This window comes from Patagioenas fasciata, chromosome 4, assembly GCF_037038585.1.
Source record: "Patagioenas fasciata isolate bPatFas1 chromosome 4, bPatFas1.hap1, whole genome shotgun sequence".
Taxonomy (NCBI): Eukaryota; Metazoa; Chordata; class Aves; order Columbiformes; family Columbidae; genus Patagioenas; species Patagioenas fasciata.
Genome location: NC_092523.1, coordinates 56,766,247 through 56,779,589, shown reverse-complemented (window position 1 = coordinate 56,779,589; position 13,343 = coordinate 56,766,247). Strand labels below are relative to the sequence as shown.

Below are 13,343 nucleotides of genomic sequence, written 5' to 3'. Positions count from 1 at the left end.
TCTACATAGACAGTTACTTTAAAAATGTTAATGATGAGAGAAACTGAACTGCCATGACTATAGACTAATTATATTTACATGTACACAACACCACAAAAATTCCATTTAACTTCTCCTTAGCTGCTCTTCTTTACAGACATATTGACAAAATCCTTTATTTGTGATGATATATTGCACTGCACTGTCAACTACCATAAATCATCCATACATTGCTGATGGCAGTTTATTTAAAACCTATCAGTAGTTACAACTAGCACCTTACCTATATGGTGCCGAACACAGAAATTAAAATGTAAAAAAAAGGTGATTGTATGGTCTTAGGCTTCACCATAAATTCAAAATGCACCCAGACCCATTCACGTAAGAAGGGTTTTCACAGTTTTCAGAGTCCACATATTAAACCAAGATGAAACCTGTCTTGCTAACAAGAATTGCCTTAGGACAAATGTCATAGGTCAAAAGAAGTTAAAAATATCATAGTAGTAATACAGGGAGGTTTTTAAGTTCTACATAAATGTTTTGCTTCCACTAGATGTCCACAAGTCAGGGACATGAGCATCCAGACCAGGACTCTTCAGGCCACAAATTATTTATGACCAATATATGGTTTCTCCCTTTGGGAAACCCCCTTAGTTTTCGCAGTACACAGATTCTTTCAATGGACTAGTAGGCACTGCTTTCTACTACTTTCTCTCTCATTTCACTCCAGAGCAGAATCAAATTTATTTAACTGACAGCTGTTCAATTTTTTTCAGCAACTTACCAAGGATAGAAATGACATGCTATAGGAGCACTCATTTCATCACTGTTCTATTAGCCACATGTCACTACTGTTCACCAGTCAGTACATACTGCGTTTCCATCTCTGCCTGATCTACATATGGCGCAATTCTACCTCCTAATAGAACAGTAGAAAATTTTGGTGACTTGTATCTACACCCTGTTTGTGTAATAGCACCAGAAATAAGATTTGTCAATGACTGATGGTAAAGGCCAGTGTATCAACTTCTATTTGTGGCTTCTTTTTAAAGCTGTTGGCTTTAATGCTCATTATGGTGACTGCAGCTGACAAACACTTAGCTACTAGTAGGAAAAAAAATATATGTATATAATCTTGTTTTGAATAGAAAATGCATTACTTACAAGAGTTACAAGTTTTCACAACAATTTTGTTGTGCAATTACATAGGACATCTAAAAACAATGCCTCATCTCCCAAGGTGTATCAATGTCATCTTAAAGAAATTATGAGGATCAAAATCAAATGTAAGAAGCATTCATTGACATTATTAGCAGACTCACAAACAGTTAAATTTAGAGTATTTTTTAAAAATACTATTTACTTTTTATCAGTATTGTCATGATTTATTTTCCTGTCCAAGGATAAAGACTTATACATAAAAAAATTCTGTAAGAATTCCTCACAGCCTTCCTCAGTCATCTCTAAGACTGAGAAATAAAACAACCTCACCCCAAGTCAGGAGATACAAAACATTAAACAGAAAATCTGGTGTAAAATAGTAGATGTATCAAGCCCAGAACAACACATATGTAGAGGGTTTTTTTAGTTATTTTGCTATTTTCACAGTTTCACCAAAACCACATTTCCAATGCACTCCATCTGATAACTGCAGGTACAATGCAGAAATGATACAGCAGCTTTACGCTCATGTGGACTATAAATTACTAGAGGTTGCTAATTTAATGCTTCCCTGTCCTCCACAACAATTAAAAGCAAACAAACAAAAAATCAGCATCCACTTTGGCATTGCGCACTATTTGTTTTGCAAATGAGTATGATTTAATAAAATAATACATTGCTGACTTACCACAGCACGTGCTAGGTCTCATCTATAGGAAACAGTTCAAAGGCATCAACTTCATGCACAGGTTGCCATAGCTGATATTTGAGTCTGGCCTGCTGCTGGTACAGGTTTCTAACACTAGCCCTAAAGACAAAACACAGAGAAAGAAATATTTTATTTTTCAAGCCAGAGAGACAAAGAAAAAATTCAGAAAACTAAGGTAATATGAAGCATCAGTATTTGCACATCATATAACGAAGATTTTCCTCTGATAATACCATCATGCATCCAGCTACATGCAGTATTTGTACCATTCATTTCTTCCATGCAAAGAAGGAAGGCTAAAGATAGAAAATAATGCAGAATGAAGTGTTCTCTAAATGGGAGAGAGGTGTCACAGTTATTGTCCCCAAAAAATAATAATTAAAAAAAAAGAATCAAGGCAGGCAGACTCTAGTGCTCAAGAGCTCAAGTTCAAGACTGTTCAAACTGGAACAGATGGCAGTAAAAATCATAAAACTGTTCTACAACAATTATTCTTGTTTCTATCCTATCTTCTTCTGGTTAGAGCTTCACATTTTTCTTTGGAATAAGGAAGAACAGAAACTCTCACTAAAGCTGAAATTTCTACACAAACATCTGCCACTAATACCTGGGAATTAAAATTAAATTTGACTTATGACACTATGAATGGCTTTATAAACGGTGCGACATGGATACATATAGACATAAGAAAAGGTCTGTCAATCACTGTTGGTAGTTAGCATCCTCTTTAAAACAAATAAACAAAAAATGTGACAAAATATGTTCAAATGACAAAGTGCCTGCAGTCAATAAACTTAGACACAGCCTTCAGAAATGAGTTAAAAAGCAAATGTTCTGGTATTATGACAGTGAATGAGAGGAGCAGCAATCAAGCATGTACCACTCTGGTATCTAATGACTGAACAAAAACAGCTGACTAATACTATGTGGAAGGTTTGGGCAACATTTTCTTACCATTGTTTTGCAATATGTTTTCAACTAGCTCAGAAGGTAAGTGAACTAAAACTCTGTACTAAGAATAGAAGATTTAAAATCCTGAAGAGAAAACAACTGTTTAACAAAAGAGAGCCTGCTACACATACTCAGCTTCCCTTGAGAACATGTTTCAAATAGCAGTTCCTAATTTCCTGGGTTTTCTGATATGTTCCTGTTGAATCCTGGTGAAGCAGCTATTGACTTAACAGGAAGGCTGTTCTGGGCCTCCTGCTTTTACTGTTTATTACAACCTAAAAATCTGATATGAGCAAGGGTCTGCACTCTTCTTTGGTCAAGAGAAAAACCTGGAATCCTAAAAATACAAGAGCTGCTTTTTCTTTTTCTTGCTGTAACAAGGGCTCTGACCCTGTCCTATGCTCCAGGCACAATCTGGGACATCCTAAGACACACAAAAGCTCAAGACTTTACATCCCTTCCATAGAGATCAAACGGAGAACATTAATTCCACTGCCACTAGAGAAATCACATACCAAATCCTTTATTAAAAATCTCACTATAAAACAAAGAAGCAAGACTGAGAAGCATTGGCATTCGAACTACCTGTCCTCCTCTTCTAACCAAAGGCCAAAAGTGCTTCTAGAGCTTCCAAACAAAGCTATGGCTATGAGGATAAAACACAGTGTAGTAAATCAAGGAAAGATGTGTAACTTTGTAGAATGGTAGATGGGACCATTGAATTCCATCCCATTCCCTGTACTGCTTTTGATCTCTACTTCAATCTCACTGTCACAGCGTAAGAGAAGGAAACACAGTCATAACACCTGATATTCACACTAGTTGAAGTTATATGTTGCTTTAGGTTTTAGACCATCAGTAACCATGGGTTTCAGATGGTTACTTGAGTAAAAACGATTTGTTTCTGTGAAAGACTTTTCCTTATGTCTGCCTACACAGATGGTGCTGCAAGGAAGAAAAAAGAACTCACAGCAAATGCAGCATTTTTTAACTGCTGCCTTTTTATGAGGGTTATTTTTTCTTGCAGGTGGCCTTCAGAACAGCAGCCATGCAAGAATCATAGATAAGGGTGGCAAATACAAACCCTGGAAGCCAGGTTATTTTTACAATCAGTATTGTGGTCCAGTGAAGTTTCTCCTTTTCTCCTGATCATGTAACAGAACAGAAACTGGTAACACGGCAATTGTCAAGCTTTCACATCGTAATTTCTAGTAGTGCTGTTATAAGCTTAAAAAGTAACCAGTGAAATGGGATGGACTGTGGGTATAGAATGCTTGCCATAAGAAATTTAAAACTTACTTCACTTAAAAAAAATTATTAACAAGCTGTGATTATTTTCTGTTATTCAGGAACTGCCAAAAGAATGGAGTAGCTTCTACTAAAAAGCAGTTTAAGAGACACCCAATTTTAAAACTAGGGACCTTTCTCTAAATGCAGCTTTTCTGCCTTCCAAATCTTAATAAAACTAGGATGTCGCCTGCCAGAACAATGCTAAAACCCTACTCCTTTGGGCCTGCTTTAGCTCTCCCTTAAATTGTCTGAGTTTTGCAATGGACTGCAAACTACAAGTGAGCTTTATAATGTTCTCCAATACCATGGTAGGGAAATTTTGATCCCTCTCTCTTTGCTTCCAAAAGCCAGATACTGGAAGGTATTTTGTCTTACAATTATTGATCCAGTACTATTAAATCTCTAAATAATGGCTGCAAACACGCCAACCACTGACAGCAGAAAAAGAAAACCTACAAGAAAACACTAATCCCCAAGGTCTGTTCATAAAAAGTCCCTTCAGTGCACACACATATTTCTAAGCATGAGCGGGACATTTTCTAATACCTAACAGGCGGACAGGCAGCTGAAGGCAACTAATTTTTCATGTTAAACGATTTTTGCCCTTACCCTATTGAGCAACACCTCTATAATCCTAATACTCCTCAACAAAAATCATAATTACAATAGGACCCTGACAAATTATGCATACTTGAAACCTCAGGAGAAAGCAGTGCACAAGAGTGCAGTTTACTAAGAGTCAGGGAGAAGGAAAATTGTTTAATGCCTGAGGTCAAATCACATTTGTCATTCACATCTGCGTCCCTGTAAGAGAAAGTCATTAGTTGCACTAACTGAAAATGTATTTCTATGGTACCGTTCCTAGCAGGAAAGATGAGCACAAAGTAGGAGCACTACAGAAATACTACTCCAGAGTATTCTTGGCTACTGGCTACAGAGCAACGTTCTGAAAGAGGGTTAAAAGATCAGAGGTTTGGTGCTTTGGTGCCCTACACTTTCCCCAAGGCACAGAAACCAAACAAAGGTTAGGTATGTGCAAAGACAAACAGCCCTGTGCAGCAGCAACACCATCCCTAAGCTTTTTCTTTTTCTAAAGATGGCCTTGCATGACAAGCTCTGTGTCCTCCAGCAAGCTGATTTCAGGCTTCTGCTGATCATTTTCATTTGCATTTTCCTCCTATAAAATTTCTAAATAATTTTCTTCAAAATGTGTATTTTCATATAGTGTTGGTTTGTCTTTAAGCAGGTCTCTGGCAAAACTCACAGTGAACATATCAGAGGGGGGGAAGGCTGCATTGAGGATATCATAAGGCTATGCAGCAAAAAGAACCCATGTAAACAAGCTCCCGATCACTCAGGACACAAATGCTGTGAAACATGCCCATCGTGGTTCACTGGAAGCACCACCTGCTTATTAAACAATGCTGTAACAATTAATTATCCAGGTTAAATTTGTATTATTTCTAATAAGGCCTCTCTGCAGTAAACAATAAAGCAAGCATTTCTTCCCATAGCAATAGCTTTTCTGCCAGAGGATTTCCCTCCAAAGCAACATTGATTTCACTGCAGTATCTAGATTGTTGAATTCTCTTTCACAAAATAACTGGCCTGTAGTGTCCTGCAAACACTTCTAAAAGCTCTTGGTGGTTTTCTAAGCCCCAATAGGTGGTGTTGTGTTTTGTTTTGTTTTTTTTTTTTTTTGTTCATTCGCATATTAAAGTAATGCAGAAGACTCACAATTATCTTAAAACACACTTTATTAAAAACACCCCCTGCTCCCTTATTCAGCACAGTTTTTCTAACTCATTTCTGTTCCCACACACTTTTTTTTCTTTTATTCAAACACTTTGCAGAAGGCCAAGACTTCCGTCCTCTGGCTCTTCTAGGTGCTTATCACTATCCTCTCTTCTTTCTTATTTTTACAAAATCAGATTTTATATGGCTCTGTATGGACTATATAACCCACATACAATGTATTCAAATCTACTGAACTGTAAGCCAAGACACCTCCTTCCCCCAAAAGCCCCCGAGCATTGTTAGAGGTGACGAGGCCAAGTAAAACAGTACTGTTTACATGAGCCAGCTGGTAAAGCACTATCACACTCCTGCCCATGATGTGCCTCTGCATTGCTCCCAAAACCATCGGTCACCCAAAGTGCCCAAACAGAAAAACTTGTACAAACCTGAACACAGGAAAATGATTATTTTCTGGCCACAAAATGTACAGCCTGCAGCCTTCCTGCTTCTGTTAGCAGTTTATTAACCTGTATCTCTCTCCCTCTCCCACATTTCTTTTAAACAGCAATCAATATTCATCACCCCACCCTGCAAAAGCAGGTTAGTCATAGAATATTAGCATCAACCACCTACCATTCCGTGCTTGCGAGCTATTCTCCTCGTCCAGCAACCTTTCCCCCAAACTGCGACTTTAGGTGGTTATTTTTAAATCACATTCCAAACAGTGCCGCGGAAAAAATGGGCTATTTATAATAATAATTTTTAAAAATAAAAAAATGGGCAGTAGGATTCAAAGCAAATCAAGGATTTCCTTTAGAGAACTGAACGAAAAGTCTGGGGGAGAGGGAAGAGCAGAACAAAAAAAAGGGGAGGTAAAATGTCTAATAATAACGAAATAAAAGAGATGGGAGGGGGGAAAAAAAAAAAAAGAGTGGCTTGCTGAATCACGCTCTTTCACTGCCTGGAAACCATTGTGCAGCGTGATGCTGGCTGTACCATTGTGGAACCTACCAGAGGAGACAGGCAGAGAGCTTGGGGAATGGGGCTGCTATGGCAACTGAAAGGAGCACATATGACGTCAAAGCACACGGAGGTCTCATAGGGGGAGGGAGAGAAAAGTCTAATCTGCAGCCACAGCTACGGTATCTCCTGGTGAATCAGGAGATAGAGCAGAATCAGGGGACAGAGCAGCCTGAAAAAGGAAGCCAAATAGTCTTCTGTAGCACTCGCCAGCAGCAACAGCAGCTCAGGCATCTGCAGCATCCAGTACAGACTGGACACAGTAACAGCAAGAATTCATTCTGTGCAGATCTGCTCTTTTGTTTGCATTAGCTGCTATACACAGGCATAAATGCCCATCACCCTAAAAAAATGTCCAAATATTTGAAATGCCTTTAAATTTTGTACTCATGAGAAAAAAAGGGGGAGGGGGGGCAAAAATAAAAATCACAACACATTGCCTTCACAGCTATTGAACACAGCTATTCATGCAGCTATTGCCTGCACGAAGAAGCAAGGCAGCTCTGAGAATAGAGTCCCTTAGAAGCCCAAAGAACCACTAAAGATCTCTGTTAGCAGTATATTGTGCCCACTACTGGAATGCCTCAAATTCCCGGAATAAAAACTTGCCACTTCGATAAGGCCCCATGGCCCAGAGGTACTATTGCATTTTGAGCTCACAGAGAGTTGGTGATGACTTCTGATGTCCTCGAGTTGAAAAGTTACACTTCTGTATACATCAAACTGCAGGATGTGTCTTGTGCTCTCTTCTGGCATTAAACATCAATGCAAGTACACTGATAAGACCACTACACTGAACAGACTTCCATGAAATTTAGGCTGGGATAAGAGCTAGCCAGAAATACTACGGTGAAATTAAATCTTGCTGGAATAGCTATCATCTCTGAAAAATAATTTCTTTCAGTACGTCAATTACCATGGACAAGTAGGTTATCTATTCTCGCCTTAACTGTACCATGTTCCTCCACTCTCTTCATTTACCCTGTTTGCCCTGCATGTTCTGCTATCAGCACTTATTTTGGGAGGTGAAGGTTTTCATCTTGGTCTGTGTATCATTTCTGTGTACATATATAGTTGCATGAAAGCCTGAACACATTTATTTCCAGTGAGAAAAAAATCTATAGTTCCAACTTTCCGACACTGTTGCTTTTGTTTTTTGTTTTTAATTTACTTAACACAAACCAGCAATCACCACAGAAAGTTCTCCCTGTGCTCTTAGATTAAGAGAAGGCTGGATGTGACATAAGGAAGAAGCATGCATAGGTACATCATGTGCCCAGGGAATGTCCTGCCATTGTCACCAGTGTCATAAATGTCCTCAGGAGGCATTCGCGTATTTGACTAGGTAAGCTTCAGAAATCTACAGTTTACTATGCCACTTTTTTTGAGCGATGAAAGGATGAGAGGCAAGTAATGGAGCTGCAAGATGCATAGCAGAAGCCACAATTAGCAATAACTACAAGATATTGAAGCAACCAAAAAAGCCCAACCTAAACCCTCATCACAAGGTTGCCAAAACAAAAAACAAACAAAAATAAACAGGTAGTTTTCACATTGTAATTAAAAACACCAAAACCCTCATCCCCTTTTCGTCTCTGTAACCCTGTTCTTTCTGCCATACTGTTACCACATCTCCTCTCTTAAGGCATCCAAGACATTACTTTCTGCTACCATCTAATTGTCATATTTGAACAAGAAGTAGTACTGCTTGCAGCATAGCTGGCTGATAAAACACTTCAAGAATGGTTTCTTCCCTTCCAGATACTACAGAATACCACAAGAGAATATTCTGAAAAAATATTTCTTTTGTGCTTACCAGTCTTCTTCAATGAAACTCTAGAATTATGCTATTGTTAGGCAGAATACCAGAATGAAATTATTTCTTTGAATAAAGCCTATGTAGTAGCCTCTTTCTTGACGGGTGGAGAGCCTGTTTATTATGAAAACCTATTAAAGATTTTGGCTTATTTGGTGAATGACTCCACTACAGCAACCATACAGAAATATATACATATATGTATCCGCTTATTACTAATCTGAAACAGAGGGGGATTTTTTTTTTTTCTTAAAAATATTCCCATGCACGTATTTTAATTGTACTACCTAAAATGTTCAGAATACATTAAAAAATAGATTCCCTGAAAGAAAAACTATGGTGTGAGTCAGTAGAATGGAGAATACCTTTGAAAATAGCATTAATTGACCATTTGTTGGTGCAGAAGGGGTAGGGAGTGCTTGCTTTTGACACAATTATGGAGACTGTGGTTGTGGGAAGGGAGAAGAAAGAAACTAAAGTGCCTAAGCTCTTGCAGAGGTGACAGAGCTTTTAAAGAGTAATTAGGGTATGTGCTTTTGGCACAACAGATCTAACTGAAAGTAGCATCTTTCAGGATGCTGCTTTTTTTCTGATAGAGGGCTGCTGCTTCCTCGAGCTCAACAGACAAACCAAGATTTCACTCCACCCTTGTGTGGAATGACTACAGCTCACTCTTTGCAGTTTCCTGCTGAGATGGATCACTGGCTGGGTCAAGGTAGACAAAGACACCATAAAAATGCATTCCAGCCTGGAGTCAGGCCTAAGATAAACATTGTAATGGCCTGACACCGTGCAGAAAATTTGAGTCAATTTAAAATAATCATTCTAGACACCTGTTTCCCAAAATAGCTGTTCCAGTCTTAACAGGCAGACTAATGCTCTCCATAATAGGCAAGAGTGGAAGTGAGAACAGTATGAATTTAAGATCAACTGGACTGAAGCATATGTTTACAACAGGAGGAGAGATACAAAGGTCACCATGAGCCAATTAAATTCATTTCAATTAAGCTCTTATACCCCCACTTTGTGCCTCTAAAGCGCTCATTAGTGTTGGTCTTTTTTAGTACAAAACTTCATCTTGTTTTACCTTGAATATGGATGCAAGAGAAGTATGTACAATTTGTAGCCCAGGAGATGAACACTAGACTGTACCTCTGTCATCGATTTTCTTGAGATAGACTGAGAGCACTGAGGTTCAGAGAACAATTATGTCAGGAGCTGCTCACATTCAATCCTGTATTTACACAAATAAAGAGAGAGTACTCTTAAATAAAAAAAATAACAATGTAAAATTGAGATTCTTGTCCATCTGTACTTCCAATTCTTTGTTTGCTGATGCTATTTAGGTTTTTGGTTTTTTGTTTTTTTTTTAAGATGAAAAATAGATGTAGGTAAATGAAGCCCTCTGAAAAAATTAAGTTTAACAGATGGAGGAAAGCAGCCATGACTTTTTGTTCACCTTCAACAGTTTTACATGAATCTTCTGAAATGGTACTACCAACAGACCAGTAACTCCAGAAGTACCAGCTCTGCCTGCCGTGGAACTACTTAGTGACTCACTATTAATCCACGTGAAGTCCAGGACTAAACTGGAAATGCTCAAGCAGTTTATGCCATAGCTCCCAGAGACTGCTGCATGGATGGCTGCATGCACCAAGTCCTAAATTGTCACAGTTCACGATCCTACGTATTAAAATTACCTGGAACTTGTAACAGCTTAACACACTGGGTTGAAAACTGTGGTGGTCCAGTAGCTGCTACACACCCCATTCAGCTCTATGCCTTACAGAGGTCATATTCTTCTCACTTGCTACATGGATCACATTAAGGCGACTAAAATAGAATCCTGGTGAGCAAATGCCACCATATTTCAAAGCATAAAGCCACAAACCAATCTCTAAACAAATCCTTCCCACCCATTCAGTGCTAAAGCTAGAACTAAGTGATTTCTCAGCATCACTTTTCAGCCATAGTTTCTCTGATTCCAGTCTGATGTAATGTTGCACAGTACAGTAAAACACTGAAGAGGTACAATAGGCTATATATGATGCTGGAACCCAGACTAACCACATCACTGCTGTTCTCCCAAGGTATATGACTGGTGTACATAAAATCCATGAGTTCCTTTGTTCCAAAGCTATTTTTCAAGCTTGAGAACTCAAATACACAAACCTTTTTGTGCAGCTCTCATTTGCCTGCAGTACAACCTTCCATTGCACTGAACTTCTCAGCTAGTTTTAATTAAATCTGAAAATTTGCAATATTTTATTCAATCTCTTTCTCAAGAATTATTACTCACGAAGGTTGACCTGGTCTTTCTCTCAGACAAAACAACGATCCTGCATTTTGTGCTCATCTCCATCAAAAGGCCTTTAAAGCCATCAGATTTTCCACATGATCCTTACAGTAGTGGCTGAGGAAGGTTCTTGGAAAAAAGTTAAGGAAGCTGCACACACTCCCATCACCCCCTTTTTCACCACCCCGTCCCTTCTACTATCTCTTCAGTGTCATACCATGAAGATGAGCACATTTTAACCTCAAGATTTCTTTAACTTTGTTACACAGATGGATAAATGTAAAAGAACTAAACTGAAGTGGAGAAATAACTATGAGCAGAATCACATCTCCTTTCTGGTTAACTTTGCTGTTGAAAAGCACAATCTTAACAGTAACTTCCTATAGCCTGACCAATACAGAGTTGCTGCAGTTACAAAGTGTAACTGGAGACAAAATCTGGTACCTGAGAACAGGGAAAAAGAATTTGTGAAGAACATAGACTGATAAACAGGAACTGTCCAAGGAGTTAAACCGATCGCCTTATTATAAATCATACAAACAACTACAAAATCAGGCAACTAGTCTGGTATTTTACAGAAATGCAGTTATTTCAGAAAGTGAAAACCTGTTTTATATGTGGTAGAGAAAAAGAGTAGTTTCTGAAAAAAAAAAAAGGTTCTTCAAGTTAAGAGCACTATTCATTACCCATACATTTATAAATCAATTTATATAGGATAAAACAAATGTTACCAGGGTTACATTAAGACAGGCATTAACACAGAAGAAATGTGCACATGCATGCTTGCATACGAATACATGCATTAGAAGGATTCAAGTTTTTATACTCATCATTAATTAGAAAAAGGAAGTCCTGATCCAAAGCCCATAAATATCAAACAGAAAGACACACATATTCCTTGCTGTGCAGTGAATTGGTTGTAAAAAGGATTGCTAAGTACTTCTTTCAAAGGGAATGAACCTAATGAATAACTTAAGCATGTGAAACTAGTTCATCTGTATCTCAATTGCTGCATCTTTAGTGAAAAATATTTCAGTACTTATTCAATGACACACATGTCATGAAAAAGATTTCAGCACACAATACCATTACCATTTTCGACAGAAGCACTCACCCTCACTGGTCTGTCTACTGTCAAGGGCTATATGTCCTGTAAAACTCTAGAAAATGAATATACCCTAAAATGCACTAATATATTTTTGATTAAACTTACCACTGCTGTTTTATTATCCTAATGACACAAACCATTACATAAAATGCTAAACATTCCATAAACTGAATGCTTACCACAGAAAAGAAAACAATCCTAATTTAAAATTGCCATCTGAAGGTAAAAACAAGTAGTTAAGAACTGTTCAAATCTTACCTAATTTAAAAAATTGCCATTTCCTGTATTCAATAATTCTTCCAGAGTGAATGATTTCATGCTCAATTTTCCCTGCAGAGACACATAAGGCATGTATCAAAGATTTAATTATAAATTATTCCAGTACAATAGAGCACTAAACAGAATTTAAACTTGTTTCAGGATGCAAACAAACACAAATCAACCCCTTCTCTAAATGAGTACTTTCTCGATTTACATAACAGGAATACACAACCATTTACATCTCACAGTTTTACCTGAAAACTATGACACACTTCCTGCCAACCTCTGTATTTGTACACTGCAGGTTCACTTTGCTGGAACCATAAAATTAAATCAGACTGTGACAGATGGTGTCCAGCCTGTCTGAAGATATTGTCTGCTGTATAAATATTGATTATTTTAATAAGTTGTACTCCAAATACACATTTTGAAAGAATATCATTTCCTATCTTGAGCTTGACTGACAGCAAAAGCTTTGACTCTGTTACCACGGCAATAATATGTTCCCTAAGGTAGGATTGAGAAGCGACGGGGCAAATAATTCTCTTGGCTAAATACTGCTGTATTCAAAGTTGCTCAGACTCACCAAAATGCAAAAAGAATAAATATCCAGATTGGGTGAACTACATGGACTCCAGCATCCTGCTAACAGGTAAACAAACCTTCTCCACTAACAAAATCTCTAGTTCCTGGAAAACTTCAAAGGCTTTCCATATATTACCTTTTCTTATAAAGTCTTTGTTGGTAGATTACTTGCTTTGGAGTTTTTTCGTTTTCTTAAATTTAATTATTGGATAACAGCTTGCACAATTCATCCATTTTTTCCTGAAGCTCACGAGGTGATGCTGTGCACTTACTAAGTCCTAATTCCAAGACTGGACCTACAGAATGCCAGAAATAGCAGCCCACAATCCACTTATTTTAATGCAATTGGGTTGTCTCCATGCATTTGCTTCCCCCAGGTATTTCTTCCAAATACATGACTTTGAAGGTGTGCTTGTTTCACTTGGGGAGC

The 13,343-nt window shown here is 38.0% G+C and overlaps 1 protein-coding gene across 8 annotated transcripts in view; it reads right to left on the bottom strand.

Moving 5' to 3' along the window:
• MAPK10 (mitogen-activated protein kinase 10) overlaps positions 1-6,877 on the bottom strand; it is a 161,352-nt gene extending 154,475 nt beyond the window's left edge. For 3 of the 8 annotated variants that reach the window (XM_071807958.1, XM_071807959.1, XM_065836858.2), the window contains exons 1-2: positions 6,461-6,873; positions 1,829-1,948 (exon numbers count right to left, since the gene is read on the bottom strand). The gene's annotated coding sequence lies outside the window, so the exon portion shown is untranslated. Of the gene's footprint in view, positions 1-1,828; positions 1,949-6,460 lie in introns of all 8 variants that reach the window. The other 5 variants (XM_065836861.2, XM_065836863.2, XM_071807961.1 and 2 more) reach the window with 4 other exon arrangements.
• Positions 6,878-13,343: the final 6,466 nt, after the last annotated feature.